Here is a 14,272-nt window from a genome sequence, read left to right on the forward strand (position 1 = left end):
TTACCCGCTCTGACGGCCCGCCCGGGTTTATACACCGCCGCGGGGGGTGACGAGGTCCCAGACACGTCCTGCTCCCATCCCCAAGCACAGGCACACCCTTCCCAGCTAGTCCCTCGCCCTAGGTGCGCACCCTGCATTTCCCGAGCACACCCCAAAGTTCCCCAACGGTTCTCTGGAGTCTGAGAAGACAAACGAGGAGGCTACGGCTGCACATGCGCAGAAGGAGCGTGGCGTCCCCTTCCCAGAGTCCAGGCGGTGAACCTCACCTATTTAAAACTACATTTCCCATAGGCCTCCGCGTTTACATTTCAAGTCACTCTTGGCCTTTCTGCGAAAGCGGGAGGACGGTGTTCTTAAATCTCTCCTGCCCAGGGTCCTCCGAGCCCGAAGAGGTTAAGGGTTAAGCCTGAACTCTGCTGTCAAATGCAAAGGGTAGTCCGCTATTGGCTCCCGATTAAAATAGCATTTTTTTCATAAGTCATTTGGAGGTAATTGGGGAAATTTGAATACGGATTGGATATGGAAAATATTAAAATATTGCTTAGAAGGTGTGAGAAAAATTTGGAGTTATGTAGGAAAATTGACTTTGTAAAAAGAAAAAGACATGACGACTGAAGTAGTTAAATTATATAGCTGTAAAATTATAATTTTACAATTTTTCAACCTGGGACCTCCACCCTGTTCCTTTACAGCCGCGGGACCCACCAACCCCTGAGCCCCATCCTGGCGCGCCTGGGGCCCAGTGTGCAGATTCTACTGAGGGTCTGCACAGGTGCTCCAGGGGTGGATGTTTATAGGAAATCTGTTGGGTTTTATACATTAACATTGCTTCTTGCTGAATTCTCTTATTGTTTCATAAATTTTTGTGTTAAATATCTTGGATTTCCATGCACATAACAAGTTTGCTTGCTTTTTGCTGACGTTTATAATTCTTTGTCATTCTTTAGCAAATTACAGATAAAAGCACAAGAATGCTGGTTAAACTATATTAAATCAATCATAATAGACTTTAACATAAAGATCACGAAGGAGAGAAAGTGGTCACAACATATGTCATTTAACAAACATTTACTGAAAACTGACTGTACAATCGACATCATTCTAGGTGCTGGGATAGCAACATCAAATAAAAGAGAGTAAATTCCCTACCCCCATGGAGTTTATGATCAGGGTTGTTGTGGGGCCTATTAGTCAGGGTCCCCTCAAGAAACAGGTGTCAGTTGTCAAGAAACCATGGGACACTTGAGGAGAGTCTAATAAATAGGGCTCTAAAAATGTGGGTAGGGTTAGTGAAGCATCCTGTAACTAGTGTTGGTAGAGAGTTATCATCACCCCCAGGGCTGTAGTGAGAGTAGGTAACATTATCAGAACTTAGCACAAAAGGCCACCCTTATGAGAGCTGTGGTCTTAGGAAGAGAAACATTGTGAATGCCCATTGCATGGCTCAGCACGGAGAGCCAAAGGAATAGATACCCAACACCTCACTTGTTCTCTTCCCTCTGATATCCTATCCTCTGTTAAGCATTTATAAACCCCATTCAATACCTATTCTTAGAATTCCATCCACATATGTCTCTTCTAGACCTTTATGTCACCAATTTTCCAGTCTTATTCTTGTTTAGCCCCCTACTACCTGTCAACTCACTGAGCTACTGGACATAAATCAGTATAAATCGAAACTCAAGTACATGTCAGTTCTTCACAAAGTGAACTAAATATACCTCCTTAAACTCTACCCACTGGGAAGATTTTTTTCACCACACGTTTCAGAACCACCCCTAAGTGAGACTGTAATTGTAGCAGCCATAATTTCCAATGATGCCACCATACACTGTAAACCCAGTTTGAAGGAGAGTTGATGGGTATGTGGCCACAGGTCTCCCTTGGGGACTTTTGGGGAATGTTTAATTGTATATTCTTGTGACCAAGTTATGAGGAATTTTGTCAAAGGGACCCAGCCTTCCCTTTAGTCAAAGCCTCCTGTCTATAAAGTAGGATATATCAAGGATTTAGAAAGAGAATCTGAATCCCTGTTGTGGTGATTTGTGTTCGTTTTCTGCCCACAAGATCCAGAATTTCACATGTATATAGATATAGATCTCAAGAAGCATCTTAGTAGAATACCCATCTATTTCATTTCAATGAAATTCATGATCAAAGAGCCACCACCACCGATCCCTTCATGTCACCACAAAAGATGGCTGCACATGAGAAACACTCTAAGAGTTTTAAAAAACATTTGTCAGTATCCCATTAGAGAAAATACATATTTCATTGGTATGAAATGCAACATGGGCTGCTCCTGAGTCCACAGAGAGTATACTCATATTGATTAATTTGAGCCTATCCAAACATAATTCATCCTTTCTAATCTAATATGGTAAGGATCCACCCCCTTATGTGCTACCTAGTTTCTGCTTTATTGGGCAAGATCTTGAGATCCTTTTGTGTTTTTGGTTTTTTAATTTCTGGATTTCTTGCAATTTTACTCTGAACATAGCTGGTTTTTTATTCCCATTATGGGCCTGGAGCCAGTAAGGAAGTTCGGACAGGGCCTGAGGATAGTGTGTATCTCCTTCAGGGGTAACTTATACTAGGATCACCCCTTAGGATTTGGAGAGAGAGAGAAGTGAGAGAGACACTGTCAGAATTCAGTTACTCTTCACTTCTTTTTCTAAGCTCCTCAAAGCAGTGACTTTTAGTATACCTTAAAGGCCTTAAAATTGCAGAGAGTGTGGCAGGTACAACAAACTTGAACTGTCTAATAAGCCTCAAAGCTGTGCAGAGGCAAGTGTACACCTGCCAGGCAAAGTGCACAGACTATAGAATATCTGTTCTGACCAAGTAGTAGTATATGTTTGACCATATCCTTCTCCTCTGATAATAACTTTGGGCTTCCTAGATGCTCGGTAAATCCATGTAAGTGAAGGAATACAATTTATTCACCTTAATCTCACACTGAGTCCATTCTAGCAGTAATTGGGGGAGGTGTACTTACCTGGCATTCACCCTCATATGGGTAGTGATCATTTTATAAAATATTGAGGAACTTAATGTCCCTCTTGAAGATATTCTTGTATTCAAGCCTTATCTGAGTGAGTAATTGAGGCAATCTATTAAGAGCCCCAGTATATTGGATCACTTTTCAAAGTGTTCAGACACCTCCATCTGGGAACTGTTTCTCTCTATGCCTGTCAATATTAGATTAGTTTTATCTTTTTAGCGTTTCATGCAAAAGGAATCATACAGTGTATTTTTGTGTGGCTTTTTTTTCACTCAGGATAATGATTTTGGGATTCATCCTATAGTTGAATACCAGCAATGAAGGAACAGCCTCACACAGCGAGAAACAACTGCTTATGAAATCAAGGGAGACTCATTGTGCCCAATGAGTTCAGCTGTATCTGAATCCAAATACATGTAATCATTCCAATGTCCAGGTTCCTAGACTTTCCCAGTAAATGTCCCAAATCTCATCTAATACACCTCCTCAAATTGTGGATCTAATAGCTATTGTAATTTTTTGAAGAAATGATGTCCAAAACTTCCCAAAGTTGATGAAACAATGTTAATTTACACATCCAAGAAGCTTACTGAACTCCAAGTAGGATAAATACAAAGATGTAGTTTTACCTAGACACATCATAGTCAAACTGTTGGAAGCCACACACAAAGAGAAAATCTTAAAAGAAGAAAGAGAAAAACAACTGAACATGTACAGGAGAGCATCAACATAAATAATATCTAACTGCTCATCAGAGAAGATAGACCCTAGAAGGCAGAGAAATGGCATATTCAAAATACTGAAAGAAAAAATGGTAACGAAGAATTTTTTTATCCAGCAAGACTATCCACTAATTATAAAGGTGAAATAAGGACATTCTTAAATTTAAAAAGAATGGAAGAATTTCTTGATATCAGAACTGAATTGTGAGAAATACTAAAGGAAATTCTTTGGGCTGGAAGAAAATGACATCAGACAGTACCTCGAATCAGCTGGAAAAAATTAAGAGAGCCAGAAGTAATAAATTTCTGGGTTTAAAAAAAAAGGATCTATGAATATATTTTCTCATTTCTTCTGTTAAATTCTTTAAAAGACATGAGATTGTACAAAGAAATAATTGTAACATTGTAGTATTGGTTTGGTAACATATATAGATATAATATATATAAAAATAATAGCACAAGAGGGGAAAATAATAGAGTTACATTGGAGGAAACATTCTATATTTCATAGGAATTAAGTTAATATTCGTTTGAAATAGACCATAGTCAGTTAAAATGCATATTGGAATCCCTAGCACAGACACTAGGAAAATAGCTCAGAAAACGTAAAAAATATTCAATAGAGGAATTAAAATGATATACTGAAAGATTTATTTAGCACAAAAGAAGTTAATAAAGGAAGGACAGAGAACAAAAAAGCCTGAAGACATAGAAAACAAATAGCAAAATGGGAAATGTAACTCTGATCCTATCAATAACTGCACTAAATGTGAATGGTCTAAAAAAAACAATTAGAAGACAGAGATTGGGAAAATGAATAATAAAGCAAGATCCAACTATATGTGATCTACAAAAGACACATCTTAGATTCAAAGACAAACAGAAGTTGAAACTAGAAGGATGGAAAAGACACATCATACAAACAGTTACCAAAAGATTGCTAGAGGGTTGTATTAATACAGGACAACGTAGATTTTAAAACAAGAAATATTATTAGAAGCAAAGAGGGACATATCCAAATGACAAAATGTCAATACATCAGAAAGATATAAAAATTATCAATGCTTACAAATGTAACAACAGAGCTTCAAGATACGTGAAGTAAAACTTGACAGAAATGAAAGGAGAAAGAGACAATTCAACAACAATACTTGGAAATTTCAACTGCCTCCTGTCCATAATGGATTAAAAAGAGGAAAGACAATCAGCAAGGTTATAAAAGACTTGAACAGCACTATCAACCAAATTAAATTAAGTGACGTGTATAGATCACTGCACTCAATGACTACAAAACACACATTCTTTTCAATAGCACATGGAATATGCTCCAGGATAGACTGTGTACTCAGCCATAAAATAAATTCAACAGATTTAGAAAGAATGAAATAATATAAAATATGTTCTCCAACCACAATGGAATGTGAGCTATCAAGAATGGAATATATTTGGGATATCCACAAACATTTGGAACTTAAATGACATCCATCTGAATAACACATGAGTCAAAGAATAAATTGGGAACAAAATTTGAAAGTACTTTGAAGTGAATGAAAATTTAAAAAATAGAATATCAAAGTCTATGGGATGTGCCTAAAGCAGTACTTAGAGAGAAATTTATAGTATTAAACACCTATAGTGGAAGAGAGGAAAGTCTCAAATCAATAATTTAAGTTCCCACCCTAAGAAAGGAAAGAAAGGAAAATAAACCAAACTGAAAACAGAAAAAGAAAGGAAATACAAAAGATTAGAACACATGTCTGTGAAATACAAAACACAAAAATCAATAAAACCAGAAATTGGCTGTTTACCAGATAAAGTTGACTAGCCCTTAGCTAGCATCCCCAAGGAAGAGAGAAGATAGAATTTACCAAAATCAGAAATTATAAAGGGCCACCCACAGAGAAATTAAAGGATTGTAAGAGAATATTATGAACAACTTTATGCCACAAATTAGACAACTTATAAGATATTGGCAAATTCTTAGATCCAAATTTCCAAAACTGACTCAAAGAGAAATAGAAAATCTCCATAGATCTGTAACAAACAAGAAAATTAAATTAGTAATTAAAACCCTTTCAGGGAAGAAAAGCCCAGATTCGGATGACTCAACTGGTGAATTCCATTGACTATTAATGGAGCAAATAATCCCAATCTCCCACCATCTATTTCAGAAAATATCGAAGGAGAGAGCTGCTCTCACATCATTCTATTAGGCCAGAGTTACCTTGATTTCAATGGCAAGTGAAGACATCACATGCAAAGACAAGACCACTATCCCTCATGAATATAAATGAAAAATCCTTAACGATGTGTTAGTGAGTGATGTCACCAAGATGGGGGAGTAGGAGATGTTAGCCTCTGTCCTCCCAGAAAGATCAACAATTAGACTGCTATCTACCCATGATCAAAAAGAGTTCTGGGAGAGCTCTAAAGCCCTCTTAAGAAACTTTAGCAACATAGCAGAACAAAAAATGTGAGAATAACCACACATAAAGAGAAAGAAGAACAGCTTCATTTTGCCTGCATCACCCCGTCCTTTAAGCTGGCATTACTCAGTGCTAAGAGGGAACTCCTCAGCTAGAAAGAGCTCTCCTTTCAGGAAAAGAGAGAGCAGAGTGAACGACCAGCGTCCCAGCCTTTCAGGGCACACATGAAGTACCCACTTTGGTTTCCCCCCACCCAGAGACTGGCAAAGCAGAGAGATATAGAGATGGCTAGGGACAGGGAAGAAGAGCAGGGTTTACCAATATCGGGCACACAGCAGTAAAGACCACAGTTGTGTGACCTGTTCTATAGATAACCCCATCGTGGAAGGGCAAGGGGAACAGTGCACTAAGAGAGATACACAGCTCTGTGGGAGCAGGGGAGGAGCAGTCTCTGAACACGTTCCAGGAAAGGGGTCACCTTCCATGCCAAGATGAACTTTGCATGAATAAAGCTTTAAGTGAGGACAGACTGAGAAGAGTGAAGAGGGGAATGGGGTGTCGACCAAATTTCATCCACCTGCAATTTTATCTACTCAAATTTTATCTACCACGGGAAGAAGTTAGTATCTAATATTTTAAAATTACTTTTAAATACAAGTATTTGTACTAGTTATATAAATGGAGGTAAACACAAGAACAGCTATGATAGAAATGGCTAAAGTGGTTTCCATGGGGAATGGAACTGGGGGGATAGAAAGGACTGGGGTTTTAAGGTTGGGGAGGGCCTGTCACAGTTCTTTATAAAGCCTTCAGTACTATTTGATTTTAAAGGCACAAGTATGGATTCCTTAGATAAATACTAATTTTCAAGTGAGCTTTAAAGAATGAGTAAGGTTTCTACAAGGAGAAACTTGTAGTTTCTCAGTTTACTTTTCCTGCCACTCTAGTGCCTACGACCACAGGGCGTGGGAAAGCCCTGGCCCCGGCTTCAGAGTGGCTGTGGCTTCACGGGAACATGGATGATCTGTCCCTGTGGTACCACAGCATCACGTCTGCCTGCGACCCTGCTCTAAACCAGCACCCTCTGTTACTGCCAGAATCCGAGCATCATCCCCCCTGGCAGTTCTTCATGCCAGGCCCCACCCCCTGGACCAGACTCCTGAAATGCTGAAATGGACCTGAATCCCTACTTTCTCCATCCCTAGTTCAGCCTCCTCTTTTTATACGTGGCCCACGTCAGCCTCTGGACAGCATCCACGATGCACTGATGGTCTCCCACCAGAACTCATTTGTACATTTCTGCCTGTTCCTCCTTCACCCGCTCTCTTCCTGCAGAATGGCTTGGCTGCTCCTTGGAGCTCCTGCAGGATCGATGTATCAGTTAGAGCAGCTCTAAGGAAACATCTGGTGAGGGGGAAACAGGACTCACTCGAGGCAATTACCAGACGTAGGAGGTACTGCTGATTTCCACAGCCAAATAATGCACTGCACCAAGCTCCAAGGTAGGAAAGGGCAGAGATCCTAGAGCCAGGCTGCTGAGGTTGGAATCCCTATAACACCACTTACTAGCTGTGTGATTTGGGGCTCTTGATTGAACCTCTCTCTGTCTCAATTTTCTAATCTGTAAAATGGGGCTACTAATGGATCATGGAGGATCCAAGCTGAAGATACTGAAATTGGTTAAGAGGTTCTTGCATTAATCCAGACAAAAGACAATAAGGGTCTGAACTGAGGCAGTGACAGGGAGGATGAAGCTGAGGAGACCTAATGAGAGTTATTTCGGAGGCTGAATGGCACAATTTGGTACCAAATGACCATGGGGGATCAGGCACGAGAAGAAGGGGACAGGTAGGAGGAGAGAGAAACCATTTAAGTGTAGCTCCTAATTTTTTTATGAGGGTAGCTGAGTAAATGTGGATGCTATTAACATTGACAGTTCACAAAAGAGACTCATATTTGCTGTGTGCGGCAGGGCGGGGCATATTCCAGAGAGTTCTGTTGTAATGATGACATATCTCCTTTCATTTTCTTCACCACACTGTGGTTCCGATCCTCAGAGGACGAAAGTGTGTCTGCAGCCTGACATTTGTTACCTCACTTAATCCTCACACGAGCCCCATGAGGTAAACGTGCTGCTATTATCTCTGTGACATAACAGGGTACTTGAGTCTCAGAGAGCTAAAGCAACTTGCCCAAGATCACACAGCACCTTGGCTGGGATTTAAATCCAAGAGGATTGGACTCCTTGAGCTATCAGCCTTCCAGTATTGCACACTGCCTCTCAAATACACTCTTCCAGAGAGGCGTCCTAGATATTTTCATCTGTGCAGTCCTCCTGCATGAAATAGTTCAGGTTCTTCTACCTAATTTTCATTTGAAACTCTCCTTGTATACTCTAGAATTTGTCCCAGGTAGTGAAAAGGTGTTTTACCATATTATATATTTGTCACAGCTGCTCTATAAGCCTGCATGTGTGCACTGCGTTGGCACGGTGTGGTTTCTGTGTCTAATTACAGTGTTGAAAGCTACTACATGCACAGATAGATATGTATATAGATTAGGAACACAGAGCGGTTCCCCTTTCACATAAAAGTGCATGTGCTGTAGAGGAAGAATAGCATATTTTTAACTCTTGAGCGCTATTTGCTTAGCGGATAGCTAAGTGAAATGAGGGGGTGTTAGAAAGCTGTGAATAATGTTCAATATGAATATTATAGGTCACCTGGGAAAAAGGGGTTTTACAGTATAAAATGATACTGCCAAAATCCAGCAAAAGGCTTAAAAGTCCAAACCACTCTAAACACTGATTTGACTCAATCGTGCAAGTTAGAACATTCCATTTCCCCAGAAAGAAGTCATTCCTGAGAAAAACTGGGCAAATGGAATGTAAGAAGGAGAGAGAAGAAAAAGTAAGATTGCAGATCCACAATGAACAGCGTCCACTTTCATCTTTTGGGAAATTTATTTCTACCCCTCAAAAAAAGAGAGCCACAAATAATGGTTTTCCCGATGAAACCACCCCGGCTGGATCATGCTAAAAAGCTTTCAGGAGGGAAGCAGTAAGTAAATTCAACTGTTCAGAGGCATTTGGATGTCATCCTAAAGCAGCAGCCCCAGTAATCGCTGCGTCATCAACAACTAAAAGGATCCAGACTATTAGATGTGGACAACAGAGAAATAATGGATGCTAAAGAGGTCGGACACAGAAATGATGGCATTCACCCACTACATAGCTTCAAAGCGGATGACGGGAAAATGGAGGCTCCATTTTCTAACTACTGAACTATTAAAACACACACACACACACACACACACACACACACACAGACTGATAAATGCCAGTATCAGTTTTATCACGTAGGTGGTTAAACAGTCACTTTCTTCTTCAATATTTTGAAATATACAAGGACTTTGGTCTTCTACTAATTTCAGAGTTGAAGAGGCAGGACGGCTTCCTTCTCTGCCAACGTGCAGACTGGGAAGATGTGATGCTGGGGCACCAAAGGTTCCAGAACCTTGGAGGCAGGATGCTGGAACATAAGGCAGGCAGGGATGCACAAAATGTCTATCTGTGAGCTTAAAGAATTTTTGGATAAGAACCAGTTCTGCTTCTCCAGCCAAGCTTTCGCTACTTGCCAAGAACATTATGCTTCAGTAGCCCAGTGATTCTTGCAGTAAGGACCCACGAAGTCTGCTTACATCAGAATCAGCTGCATCCCTTGTTGAAATGCAGACGCCCAGGCCCCAACCTACTGAAGCAGAATCTCTTGAGGTGGGGCAAGGATTCTCATGCCACTGTCCTTGAGACTTAGCATGGTAATTAATGTGACCAGATGTCGTGGTTTGACTGGGACAATCCGAAATTCCAAGATCTTGGAAGTATTACGATATAGACTAGGGGTCCGCAAACTACAGCCCATGGACCAAATTTGGCTGCCATTTGTTTTTGTAAATGGGTTTTAATTGGAACACACTCATGTTCGTTCATTTTTGTCTTTGGCTGTTTTGACCCTACAACAGCAAAGGTGGATAGTTGCCACAGAGACTGCATGGCAGGAAAAGTCTAAAATATTTACTATCTGGCACTTTACAAAAAAAGCTGGTTCACTCCCAATGTAGACCAAAGGTTTTCAACCATTTCTGCACATCAAAATCATGTAGGGATTTTTATAACACCACTTCCCCAGACCTAGTCCCAGAGTTTCTGAATCAATTGGCCTGGGGGAGGACTGGATATAGCTATCATTTAAAAAGGTGTTCAGGTGATTCTAACGCGTGGCCAGGAAGAGGCCAAGTGTTCTAAGGGAGACTGCACATACTTTGGAACCAGGCTGAAAAGACTCTGCTCCATAATCCCTCCCTTCATAATCCGGCTGAGTGTCCTTGGGCAGCCCGTGTAACTTGCGTGAGTCTCAACTGCTTTATCTGTAAAACAGAGCTACCAATAGTCACTTTGTTGGGCGAGGTATTAGGAAGATGAGAGACAATATACGCACACCTCCCGAGACAGGGCTTAGCATCCTGTGAGACTAAATAAATGGTACTGGCGGTGATGAGGAGGATGATAATGATGATAACCGTGATGGAGAGAAATGCCTACGGCTTCAATAATGCAATTGGATATACATTCATTAAGCACTGTCTGTGTGCTCTGGAAGGGGAAACCTTGATAAATAAGATGTGATGACCACCTGAAGGAGCTCACAGTCAAGTAAAACAAACAGGCACGGGGGGCTGGCCCCGTGGCCGAGTGGTTAAGTTCGCGCGCTCCGCTGCAGGTGGCCCAGTGTTTCGTTGGTTCGAATCCTGGGCGCGGACATGGCACTGCTCATCAAACCACGCTGAGGCAGCGTCCCACATACCACAACTGGAAGGACCCACAACGAAGAATATACAACTATGTACCAGAGGGGCTTTGGGGAGAAAAAGGAAAAAAATAAAATCTTTAAAACAAAAAATTAAAAAAAAAAAAAAAAAAAAAACAGGCACGTAAGATAGTGACAGCAAGAGAAAAGAAAAACGGGCCAAGAAGATGGAAAAACGAGTCACAAAAGAGAAACTAAATTCTAATAAATATAGACAAACATGTAAACTTCAGCAATAATCAGGGAAATGAAAAACAAAACTCGAATGAGACATTTTCTCCCAGCAAATAGGCAAATATTAAAAATATCCCACCTTCACAGAAGCATAATTTTTACAGGCTTTTTAAAGGGTGAACTGGCAGGTTAAAATCTGCACACTTTTCAAATCCTCTGTTTCCCTTCTAGGTATGTAGTCTGGAGAAACACATATGCTCTAACAGACCTGTGTAGGAACTTTCACGGTGGCATGGCTGCAGCAATGTGAACCATCTAAATACCCATAAGATGGGGAATGGCCAACTAAATCTTCATGCCTCCATTCTATCTAATTCAATGCTAAAGTATTTTTTAAAGTGATTTAAATGCATACAGGTACAAAGCAGACAATCACCCAAAGTACTCTGTGTCAAAGATGCAAATCATAGAAAATGCCAGAACATAGGGATAATAAAGCACACACATGCACACTCAAAACAAAACTTTACTTTTTTATCCATGTATGTGTATGTAAATTCCCAGACAAGATTACTTCTGGAAAGGAAAGGTAGATTTTGAGAGTAGCCTAGAGGAGATCTTTCACTTACTATATTGTTTGAATATTTAATAAAGTGAATGTATTCATGTACTGCTTATGTACATCTTTTAAAAGAAAAAAACCACTGGACAATAATTGAATGCAGTGAGCATTATTACAGAAGTATGTGTAAAGTATGATGGGGGAACCAAAAACAATGCTGCTGGGGTGGGATGGAGAGGAGGAGGTGCCGCAGAGATAGGGTAATTCTGAGCTAGGCCTTGAAGGAGAAGATGATGGTGGCATCCCAGACAGAGAGGGGACCATATGCAGGGGCCAAGGGGCATGGCATGTATGCTTTCATTCATTCATCCCATTATTCACTCAACAAACATTTGTGGAGTGTCACCTCTAAGCTCAGGAGTGTTTCAGGTGCTGGAGAGACAGCAGGGAACAGACAGACAAAGGTCCCTGCCCGCACGTTGCTTCTCTTCTAGTCTGTCTAGATAGATAACGTGCAAGAAACAATCAAGATGCATAGTGTGGCGGGGAGTGCTGTGCAGAGAATAATGCAGGGAAAGGAGGTGGGAGATGCTGTGGTGGGAACGGGGTCCCCTACTTTAGTTGGGGTCACCAGAGAAGATTGTGCTAGGAAGTAGCATAAAGAGAGAGCTGAAGGAGCTGAAAGAGCTAGCCATGGGGACAACCAAGGGAAGAATGTTCCAGCCACAAGGACAGCAGGTGCAGAGGACCCCATGCAGGGCTGAGCTTGACATGTCCCAGCGACCACCAGAAGGACAGCATGGCTGGAGTGGGTCAGCAAGAGGACAGAGAGAGGGTGGATGGAGGCTGGGAGGTGTCGTGCAAAGCTTTGTGAAATGTGGAAAGGATTTTGACTTTTCCTCTGGGCGGGGTAGGTGGGGTGGGGAGCGGTCACCGTAGGCTTTTAAACTGGGAAGTGGCTTGATTCGTTATATGTTTCAAAGATACCTCTGGATGCTCGACTGAGAAGACTCCAGGGGGCGAACGCGGAGGCAGGAAGACAGTTGGGAGCCTCCGGCATTTGCAGGGTCTGCTCAGGGCCTGGGCAGCTGAGTCATGGGACGCTGGGTCACTAAATACAGGGGTGGGAACACGGAATCTCAACAGCACGTGGACATCACTGGCCTCTTCCTCGGGTAGCAGCATCCTGATGCTCTTTGACCGACCTGCCTATACCCTTGCAGGACCCAGAGGAAGAGTACAAATGAAGGACCATATACCACATGCCCAGGGATTTGAAAGTTATAAAGCAATCTATTAAAGTGTCATTTAAAATATGTACTATCCTCCTATCTTCATAATGACTCGGAAGGCCAAGTTCAAATTTGGAATCCTCTGACTTCTCAGATTTTCTTGCCAGAATATAGCAGCATGGGGGAGAGCTGGCTCCTGGCTTATGGCTCCCGGATCCCTACCCTCAGCCTGTTCCCCACTTCTCTTCCTACTCCCAAGCTCTGCCCATCACTGTAGTGGCTTTTTGTACGTGTGTGAGTACATCATAACCTGCACAGTGAAAATGGGTGGACAGCAGTCTTTACATCCCCTCTGGCTTTCATGTGCCATGTGCCCTCGGGAGGACAGATCCAGGGAAGAGCCAACTTGGGCAGGGAAGTCCAGGGTCTCCGTGACCAAGAGAATGGTCCAGAAGGGAGGGTGCAGGTTGAGGTGGGCAAGTGCCCTTGGCCTGTGGCCTCCTTATCCCCTGGGAAGATGTGATGGGAGAAGGACTAGAGTGGAGACTTCTAGGGTGGATGACTCAGTGCAGGGATGTTTTCTGCATGGGCTTAAGAATGGCGCTGCCCTCCGCAATCAAGCCGGCTGAGCTTAGGTCACTGCTCCTTACCCAAGGGACGTGGGACACCTTGCTTGGTATTTCCTCTAAGAAGCCACACAATGGTGGTGGGAGGTGGTTCTTAGGAATTTAAATCATGAACGGAGGGGCTGAGGGAAATGTCTTGGAGCTGGTTTGTACCAGCCACAGGGTCTTGAAGAGACTGTCGCTTAAGTCCTATTCTCTTGATTATTGGAGGTCTCCTGGTTCCAGTCCTTTCTTAGGCTTCTTTGATCAGCTATGCCTTCCATTCCATGAGCTTTCTAAGGCTTGCACCATTCAGAGATAGTTACTGTGCCTGTAACCAAGAAACCCCACAAGATGCAAGCAGTGTTACAAAGAATTCCATGTGCCACATTAGAGTGGTTGAACTTTAGTCTGCAGAAAATTGGAGGCTTTTAAACAGAGAGCTGGCTTTTTTTTTTTAATGTCTCTAGAGAGACACAGAAGATGGGCTGAAAGGGAAGAAACTCTGTCTGGCCTTCCTTGCTCCTCCAGCACTTCAAACGGTGGATTAAACAGAGGCACCTATTATGAAATATAAGTTCAACTTCAAGAAGGAAAGAAGAAATCTTCAGGGTAGGTAGGTGAGAGAGACACCAGGAGACTGGCGATGAGCAATTGAGCTCATTTTCAGGCAAGAACAAAG

The 14,272-nt window shown here is 42.0% G+C and overlaps 1 protein-coding gene across 7 annotated transcripts in view; it reads right to left on the reverse strand.

The window, feature by feature from the left end:
* The window catches only part of LOC138922301 (ATP-binding cassette sub-family D member 2-like), a 155,810-nt gene that overhangs the window by 87,398 nt on the left and 54,140 nt on the right, over positions 1–14,272 (reverse strand). For 3 of the 7 annotated variants that reach the window (XR_011435374.1, XR_011435372.1, XR_011435371.1), the window contains exon 1: positions 131–11,129. The exons of 2 other annotated variants lie outside the window; for them this stretch is intronic. The gene's annotated coding sequence lies outside the window, so the exon portion shown is untranslated. Of the gene's footprint in view, positions 1–4; positions 11,130–14,272 lie in introns of those variants that run through there. 2 more of the 7 variants (XR_011435373.1, XR_011435370.1) reach the window with 2 other exon arrangements.

This window comes from Equus caballus, unplaced genomic scaffold, assembly GCF_041296265.1.
Source record: "Equus caballus isolate H_3958 breed thoroughbred unplaced genomic scaffold, TB-T2T haplotype2-0000713, whole genome shotgun sequence".
Classification (NCBI taxonomy): domain Eukaryota; kingdom Metazoa; phylum Chordata; class Mammalia; order Perissodactyla; family Equidae; genus Equus; species Equus caballus.